Below are 10,344 nucleotides of genomic sequence, written 5' to 3' on the forward strand. Positions count from 1 at the left end.
TATACAGTACTATGATAATTCACAAAGAGTTTTATGTATAATGGTCAAGTAAAGGTAATTAGCATTTCCACATGTTTTAATGAAATTCCTGTGAGAACCTTCAAAGTCCTCTCTCATACCTTTTATGAGAAAAAAAAAAAGAGAGAGAGAGAGAGAGAGATGCATAATAGGTCACTCGGAGATGCTGTGGAGCACCAAGCCTGACCCTGTATATCTGTCGTGGTACCTGTGACTCAGCCTCCTCCTCCCTTGCTACTAACACCTTCCGTGCCTGCAGTTATCACTATTCTACTCTCTTACTATGGTGCTGTAGAGACCAGCCAGAACCCTGCTCAAAGTTCTTTTGTGGTGTGTAAAACTGTTTTTTTTTTTCAGACTGTGCCTTGCCCTAAGAGACGTCAGTTTATAAGCAACATTTGACTCCATTGTGAGAAAGGAGGATGACTGTTCATCTTGCTGGACACAGGAGCAACACCATCTGTCCAACATGATCTGAGAGGCATAGACTGAAGAGTAGTTTATTCCTTTAAGGAGGGAAGGTGTCATCCTACACATTGGTCACTGTGAACTGGGACTGCAGAAGCACATGGACATATTAAGATCACGATAGGAGGAGTAGGTTGAGGACTTAGCAGACACTTCAAACTGGGGAATGGATGCTATGCTCTCACCTGGATGGATGGTGATACCTCACAGAGCATCCCTCTGACCTCCTGCCCTGTTTATGAAGAGACCAATGGAAAGAAAACTCATGATTGTCCCCGGGACTTCACCTTAGCTCACCCCTTGTTATTGATGCAGACAACCTTAAATTTCTATCCACTCATCTCCCTGTCATCAGTGTGGGCCTGATCCTACCTTTTATTCTCTTGACTCTGTGGTCCAGGTCCTGTCCCATGTCTCATCTCTGACGCTCAACTCCCACCCTACAGCCTGTGTCTACCACCACCACAGGGTCTCCAGTAGACACTGGTTCTTTATCCTTGTGTGGACTACCTGATGGCAGTTCCCAGCTTCTAACTCATTGAACAGCCTTTTAAATGATCCACGACCATTCTGTAAACTACATATACACATATCATATATGCAACATATCATGTGTGATCTCAGAGTATTAGTAAGATTGAAATAAAAGAATCTGTGCTAGTCACATGGAAAAGATGACTTTTCCAAGATGGCTGCCAGTAAAGCTGATATACCTTGTGAATTTGTTGCTATTAATAAAGAATGATATGGAAAGACACAAGTGTGTTCACCTATATTTCTGACATAATGTGCTTATGACACTTGAAAACTGCTAAATTGTTTCAAGTATCTCAATAGTGGTTCTAAAATCAATTACTGTATTATACATCTAAAAGTGTGAATAATTGGTATGTGGTGTGCATAGTATCAGTTGTTCACATTTTCTCTTAGAAGTATTACTTCAGACAGCTCCACAACATCAAGCTGGTTGACACGGTTTTCTCAATCATCTGAGAATTTTTAGGCGGTCCATACATTTACTCAGAGAAACTCTTTGACCACAGCGATGGCCATATTAAAGCCTGAAGAGGAGGGCTTTTGTTTTGTTTTGGCTTTCTGCAGTGTCAGTGGATCCAAACCAGTGCCTCGCAGCTCGCCGGGCAAGCAAGCACTCTACCAGTGAGCTATGTGTGTAGCCTTCTTGAGTTATTCTTATGGTCAACATAAGAAGACTTACACATCTCTGCTATGAAGTTGTCACTGAAGCCTGACTCCCAGGAGTTTAAGAATTCTCATAAAGGAAACAGATGCCTGCAATGCCAACTGAGATAGCAGCTGCTTCCTCTTGGTTGTGATTTGATTTTGTGTTTCTTTTGTTTCTTCATACTCTTAAGTGGCCTCACTCACCGTTTCTCCACTGGGAAAGTCATTCTCTGAAGCAAGTCTTTTGGAGCCCTGTAAGAACGGCCTTTGTAGCTACTTTGTAGTTTTCCTTTGTTTCCTAATACATTTAAACATTTAACAATTCGCTTCTGGGGGTGGGGTGGGGTGGGGGGGGTGGGGAGGTGGAGGGGTAGAGGGGTAGGGGGGTTCACCCTTTCTCCACCTGGAAATTCATTCTCTAAAGCAAATCTTTTGTAACTCTGTAACAACTCCTTGTAGATTCTGTCAACTAATTTGTGAAGAAAGAACTGTTCATTTCTCCACCCCACTGCCAAAGTTGAAGCTGGCTCCTTATCCAAGCATTTCTCTCTGAGCAGTAAATGTTCATTTAAGTGGTTTTCTATGCATACCACAATTCATCTAGTTGGAGTCTTCTGCCTTTGTTGAAGCCCACTAGTTTTAAAAGAGCCAAGTACATTTTATAACTGTGGGAAAAAAAAAAAAAAAAAAAAACAACTGTTTCCATGCAGGATTAGCTCTGAAACAAAACAATCGAAAGGTAGTTGATCCACTGCAATTTGTAAAACACAGTTAACTCTAGGTCACTGGATCTCAACCACTGAACTACCAGATACGTTGAGTTGAATTTACATGTTGACCCTTTCTGAAACTAAGTGGAACATTTTATGCTATGTTGTTTCACTAAAAACTGAAGACTTTGGCAACGCCTGAAGGTACTTTGATGTCACACCTGGCACCTGAGAGGTTGTTGTATGGCAGGTGGAGGCCAGGGACTCTGATAAGCAAGCCACAGCACCTAGGCTAGCTCCTCATATCAAGACCAGGCCACAATGGCAGTATGAAAATAATCTGGCTCTAAAGTAATGGGTCAGTTAGAGGTCAGGGGAAAGGATTTGAACAGTGATGCTGTTAGAATGTGATATAGAAAAATGCTCTCAGAAGAAAGCCTGCTAAAAACATAAGATTCACACAGGACTCACAATGCCACCGACGCAAAGTCACATGAGGAGAAAGAAGTTCCAGAATTATTTTCTGTCAAGAAATAATATCCAAATCAGACACCAAGGCCTTAAAGTTAGAAGCTTCCATCTTGTCCTGTCTATAGAGGAGGACAGCCTTGGCTGCTCTGCAACCAAGTCCCTTTGGGGAAAGAAAGGCTCCTGTAAGCTGTATGGCATAGACTTGCCCCAGGAAAGGTTTAGTAGAGGGCTCACAGACACTCGGGAGGTTCATGAATTCTCCAGCATCATCTAATGACTTCCATTAGAGGGGGTTAGATACCGGAATATGGTGAGATCAGAAATCTGTTCATATTAGTAAAGCTTATTCTCTTTCCTTTTTCTTCCTTTCTCCCTCCCTCCCCCTCCCTGCCCCCTTCCTTTTTTCTTATGGATAATCCATATTTTGTCTTTTAACTGAAAATTAAGTACAGTATCCAGAGGCCAAACTGCAGCAATAAACATTGATTTACCTCCTTTTAAAAAGCAAACACATTTAAAGACTTCATTTAAACACTGATATGTGCATGAACACCCAGGTTCTAGGGAGACTGAGGCAAGAGAAGAGTAAGTTCAAAGCCAGTCTCAGCTACAGAGCTCAGGTCAACCTGTACCAAGTACTGAGGCCTTGTCTCAAAAAATATAAAATTGTAATAATAATAATAATAATAATAATAATAATAATAATAATAATAAAGTTTTTTAAGCCAGGGATGTCCTCAGTGTTGTTTGCTGTTTGCTACGTGTTTAGCACACACAAAGCCTAGGTTTAAATTAAAGTAGTACTGAAGGAAAAACGGGTGGTGTTATTTATGGTGTTATTTACGGGAAAAATGCTTCCTAAACCAGGCAGCCACAAACCAGAAATGGTTCGAGGAACCCTTGGAGGACATGCCAGGGAAAGGTTTTCCTGTGGCACACAGAGACAAAATGGTAGCAGTCACTGATTGCAATCATACAGTTACCATACTATTTATCTGTCCTGTGGGAAAGTCTTCGTTATATAAGAGGGATCTGGTAGTTTCCAACAGGGTTGGCCTTCAGTTTTGTTTTTTCTTCAAATTTTCTTTACTATAAAAATTTATAAGAAATATTCTAATTTAAACGTCATTTGTGTTTGCAAATCAAACAAGGTTATTACCGTCACTCATGAAGCCTGCTGGATGTTTCTGCTAAAATATTCATTAGAGTGAATGTAACATTTTAATGTAACAATTTTTGCATGTCCGGTTTAAAAAAAATCTTGTCAATTTTTAATTAATTAATTTTTTCCAGTAAAATAAGTAAATAAAATAGGATAGTGAAGAATTAGCTGGTGTCAACCAGCTCTTAAATCAAGAAATATCAACACTGAGCATTTACATGCAAAATAAATCACATCATAATTTAGCACTTAGGCTAAACCTACTGAATCCTGTGATGTGTTTTACTCTGGGTCACTGTCTTCTGTATAGTCACAACATCAATTTTGATCATGTGCTCTAAGGGAAAAACAAAGAAAACATGTTATATTCAAAGCTTCCTGGTCATTTGGAGTTTACAACCTGTATTTTTTAACTTATGATATATCAACATATCTCAGGCAAAAAAATTCATTTATGTTTCTTGGTTTAGAAAGAAAAAGGAGCCAGGCATCCTGACTCACACCTAGAATCCCAGCACTTGGAAGACTAAAAGAGGAAAATCACGAGTTCAAGGTCAACCACAAGTACTTAGTAATCTTAAGTAGAGTCTGGGCCATCTAAGACTCTGCCCCCAAAAAAACTGAAAATTAATTAATTAATTAGTTAGTTAATTAATTAAAAAAACTAGGAAGTAACTGTATTGTTGATCAGCTCTTTATTGGTAAGTCTGGACACAGTGGACGGAGGTTTCTGCAGACAACTACCTACCCTATAAACTCCATTACTCCTCCAGTGGCTTGGGAATGACCTAGATGACTTAACACTGTGACTCTGTCCAGAGGCTCAGAAAGTAGCAAGATGACTTAAGATGACTGTGAGCCTGCTTTGTAGAAAAGCCAGTTTCATAGCATGAGACAAAGCTTGGCACTCAGTGTGGACTTACCAGCTATGACAAGGGGAAGAGAGAGCTGCCTACTGTACTTGTTGCATGATAACTTTTCTTTACTTCTAGTGTGGTTTACATTTGAAAGGGGGATGATGTAACTCAGTGGCCTTGTAGAGATTCAGTGTTCGTTGTATGTACTGTGTCTGCTCTTTAAGATAAAGAATCATTAGGTGTTTGGGGAGAAAGAGGACTGGTCAAGGTCAGAGCTGATGGTCCTAAATTGCCCAGATTCCTATCCTTGCTCTCTAGAAGCTGCTCTATTTTCAACCCTTTGAACATCCCAGATCTTTTCAACCCACCCCTTATGACATAGTAAGAGGTAGTATTCTGAAAAATCCAGGATTTGGTAGTATCTATCAAATCTATTTTCTTTTATCTCTCATTAATTCAACCAAGGTGAATGAATCTATTCACTGACTCACACTAAAACATTTTATCATGTTCAACTTAAAACTGCTTTCACGATGCTGATCGTTGTAGCATTTAGCATTGTTTGAAGGACACAAACCAGTACTTGGTCCATGGCCTCCATGTATAAGGTGCTTAGCCTACTGCCTCATAGAAATTTTCCTTTGTTTTTATTGATTGATTTAATTGATTGATTGGATCAACACAGGGTCTTCCTCTAGCTCACTCGGGTTAGCCTTGCATTCATAAATCTAGCCTGTCTCAGCCTTTCTGAGTGCTGGCATTGCAGGTATGAAACACTATGCCTAACTGGAAGACTTCTTTGATGGCCTTAATCTCTCTTTCTCTCCTGTGTTTACAGTTCTCATCCCTACAATTATGACTGGAGCCGAGTGTGTGATGAAATGTTTAAAGAGGCTAATGAAACTGTGGTAAATAGGAATTCTATGTGACACTTGATTTTTAAACAGATTTTTAAAAATTTTATGTGTGTGTGTGTGTGTGTGTGTTGTGTGGGGTATGTGTGAGCTGTGTATGTGTGTGGGGGGGGGGTTTAATGTGTGTAGTATGGGTGTGAACTGTGAGCAAGAATTCCTGGAAAGAAGCTGTCTGTAAAGACTGTTTGATTAGAACTGGAGCAATGTGAATATGTTGGGAGGATGCAGGTCCAGAGTCTAATTACACTTTATCTTGGGCAAGCTAGCTTCAGCCCACTGAAGAGCCATGAGCACCTCACTAACTCTATGCCAGAACTAACATCATGTGACTAACAGATTTTTTTTCTTTTTTTAATTGGATATTTAATTTATTTATATTTAAAATGTTATCCCCTTTCCTGGTTTCCCCTCTGCAAACCCTCCATCCCACCCCCCTTACCCTGCTTCTGTGAGGGTACTCACCCACCTACCCACCCACCCACTCCCACCTCAGTGTCCCAGCATTCCTCTACACTGGGGCATCAAACCTTCACAGGACCAAGGGCCTCCCCTCCCACTGATGCCAGATAAGGCCCCTTCAGCTCCTTTACTCCTTCCCTTAACTCCTCCATTGGGGTCCCTGTGCTCAGTCCAGAGGTTGGCTGTGAGCACCCACATCTGGCAGAGCCTCTCAGGAGACAGCTGTATCAGGCTTCTGTCAGCAAACACTTCTTGGTGTCTACAGTAGTATCTGGGTTTGGTGTCTGCATGTGGGATGAATCCCCATATGGGGCAGTCTCTGGATGGCCTTTCCTTCAGTCTCTGCTCCACTCTTTGTCCCTGTATTTCCTTTAGACAGGAGCGATTCTGGGTTAAAATTTTGGAGATGAGTGGGTGGCCCCATCCCTCAACTGAGGGACCATGCCTAACCTCTGGATATGGTCTCAACAGGTTATCCCTCCCCTTTGTGGGGTATTTCAGTTAATGTCGTCCTTGTGGGGTCCTGGGAGACTCTTGCTTTCCTGGCATCTGGGACTTTCTGGTTGCTACCCTCGCCCAGTTCTGCATCCCCTATTGCTACACACCTCTGTTCAATTTCTTGACCCTCTGTACATCTCCTCCATCTCATCCCATACCTGATTCTTCCTCTCTTTTTTCCTCCCCCTCTTCTCTTCCTCTCAAGTCCCTCCCAGCCTCTACTTCCCTTGATTATTTTGTTCCCCTTTTTTAGTAGGACTGAAGCATCCACACTTTGGTCTTCCTTCCTCTTGAACTTCATGTGGTCTGTGAGTGACTAACAGATTTTTTTAAAGCCTTTGAAACCTATTAACTTAGCAGACCACTAACTTATACCTATCCATAAGCTAAGACTGTCATCATCTTACAGGAGAGATTCCTCCACCTTGCTGTAACTCCTGCTTCTTGGATGTTTCCACCAATGTACTTTTTAAAGCCTTAATTTATAACTCTCTTTGTTTTGTTGTTATAAAATGTCATGAAACTTCTTTCACATTAGAAAACTATTTTGAGGAGACCTAAATGTATGTGACTGGGCCATATCAACTCATATTGCTCCAGAATAAATTATATAAGATTATATATATATTATATAAAATTATATATATATATATATATATATATATATATATATATATATTATATAAAAGATATAAATCTTTTATATCTTTGAGGAAACATCTGTTTCTTCCCATGATAAAACCTACACACAGAGGTCAGAGGACAACCCTCAGGAGGTGCTGAGAGAGAGTGTCTCCTGTTGTTTCTAGTGTTTTACTGCACACTCCCTGCTAGATGCCCTTGAGTCTCCCATTCAGGGTGATGCCCCTGTCTCATCATAGAAATGCTGAAATTACAGATGCTTGCTACTGTATCAGACTTTAACTGCTTGTTTTAAGCAGAAGTTTCAGTGTTTGACAGAAAAACAATCAAGCGAGCAAATAAAAAAACAAATAAAAGTCCACTTAGTGTTTCTTACACTGGAGAAATGCAAGAACTGTTAATGTCTGTACCCTTCATCATCATCATTATCTTTATACAATGTGCCTAAAAAATAACACCAGAGCTTGTAAAATGAAAAGCCCTCCACCCTCACATCAGAGGGGCTGCATCAGTCTCTGAGCTACAACATGGAGACCTGAAACTTGCTAGGATTATGCAACTTTATGGTGGGATAATCTTTATTTTGCTCTTTCTCAGAGCAAGTCCTGGAAAAAAGTAGCTCAATGTTAATCAATCCTAACCGTTTATCTGGCTTTACATGTAGTTTTGGACTTGTAATTAAATATGCTGGAGTTTGAAATTCTGAAAATTCTTCAAATAAAACAGACTGTACTGTAGCCACCCAGTGGACATGATTCACCTGAAAGGAGGGCTGGAAATGAAAAAGAGACAGAGAGGTGAGAAAAACATGGAGCCAAGACAAAGTTTTCTGATCAAGGCTCAAAGTTTAATATTCAGCACTTGTGTATATATAAGGGAAGCCCACAGGAACCCATTCTTGGTTTCAGCAAGATTATGGCACAAGGCAAGCTTAGCAGCAACTCTTCTAAGTTCCTGTAGGAAATTGCATGTGCAGCTAGGATGGATGACGCCACCTAGGTCCTATTGTAGCAAGGTCTTTCCAGCCTGCTTAAGGCTGGAGGAGGGCACAATTCCCCCCTTTTTAAAAATTTTTTAAAGATGAGCAGTACAAATAACTGGACAGGGTCACAAAGTTTATTGTTTTCCATCATCATGTCTAGGGTAGAGTGGCCAGGCAACTGTGTCTGTCTTAGGTCAGTGTCTATATTGCTCCTTTTTACCCGTCAGGGAGAACACACATAGCATTGATGTATGCCTCTGTCTTAGGCCTATAGGAGCTCAAGAACACTCTTACCTGTCTCTGACTACCAGTCTACTATAGCACACCCTTTCCCATACAGACCAAAGCCACATATGAATTCAGACCAAAGGACCTATGAGCATGCACTCAATGCATTTCTTCATAGCGATGGATAACTGCCATGGTAAATAGCTGAGCTTGCTGAAGGCTATCCTGTAAGAAGGCAACCAATCTGTTTTAACAAGATCCAAGTTAAAAGCAACAAGATTATAATTAATGGTCCAAGCAGTGTAGAAATTAAGGTTTTAAGCTCTGGGAATGTTCCAGGTAGCTAATCCTGCTGCTCATTGGCAGGGATCAAACACAAAGTCTTCCCACCAGGTATATAGTGGGTGGCTTTGAGTATTGATAAAAAAACACTTACTTTCCAGAAAGAATGGAGATTATACTCGAGGTTAACTCAGCTGGCTAATAGAGATTCTGAGCCATCTTCCTCATTCAGCTCCTGTATATATAGGGGAAGCCCACTGAACCCATCCTTTGTTTCAACTGGATTATGTGGCAAGGTAAGCTCAGTGGGTAGTCTATTCTTCTAAGTTCCTGTAGGAAGTTGCACGTGCAGCCAGGGTGGATGACTCCACCTAGGTCCCATTGTAGCAATGTTTTTCCGGCCTGCTCAAATCTGGGGGAGGGCACACTGTACATGAGTAACAGCCATTATCTTCTTGCCCAACTCTGAGCCACTAGCCTTGGAGAGGCACTTTTGAGCCAATCTCCTCTGAATCCAGGCATGAAGCCACATGATCTGTGAAGTCAGAACGGGTTATGGGGCATGGATTTTGACCTACTAAATTTCCTAGACATGGCTGTCTTCTTCTTTAGGTTGTTTTTCTTATTTTTATTCATGCCCTCTCATTGCGAGGGATAATTGCTCTCTCAGGAGGAAAATAGGTAGGAAGAGAAAGTAGACCTTTAATTTACTGTGGGGCAGAATGCATATGGGATCTCAGAGACAAGTAACCTGAGGATGGCTGGAACTGGAGACTTTAGAACATTTAAGTAGTAGGAGAGGAAGGCGCTAATGGAAATGAATGGCTTTTCGGGAAGATAAGTGGGCTGTCAACACAATAGATGGAATGTTCGGGAAATATATTCTCTCTCGTTTGTGCCAATAATGCTCCCCTGGAGCAGGGATTCGGGGTAGATGCCATTTACTGTCTGGGAGCAAATGGATCCTGAAGAACACTCACAGCTGTTATGTTTTCCAGAAGCTGGCTCCTTTAGACAGAATAAGGGAAAATTACAACGTTCTTCATGGCCACGCCTTCTGAATCTGTGGACTCGCAAAGATTTTAGCTTAAAATAATCTTCATGCAAATATGGTTTGTTTGGAGTGCTGTGTTCTGATCTTTATCATTTACCTAAATAGATATAGCATGTATCTGTACTTCTTAAAGGATTAGGAGGGACGACAGGAACAAGCTTCCTGTGTGGCTGCAGAGATAGCGCAGTTGGTAAAGTGTTTGCCTGAAAGGCACAAGGACCTGAGTTGGATTCTCTGAACCCACATTGAAACCAAACCAAAACAAAGGACTGTGCTACACAATTGTAATCCTAGTGCTAGAGAGGCAGAGTTGGGCAGATAAATGGGATTGGTGACCAACTGGCCAACCCTACTTAGTGACCTTCTAAACAATAAGAGACCCTGCATCAAGAATAAAAAATGAAAAAAGCTAAATAG

This window comes from Arvicanthis niloticus, chromosome 1 (genome assembly GCF_011762505.2).
Source record: "Arvicanthis niloticus isolate mArvNil1 chromosome 1, mArvNil1.pat.X, whole genome shotgun sequence".
NCBI lineage: Eukaryota > Metazoa > Chordata > Mammalia > Rodentia > Muridae > Arvicanthis > Arvicanthis niloticus.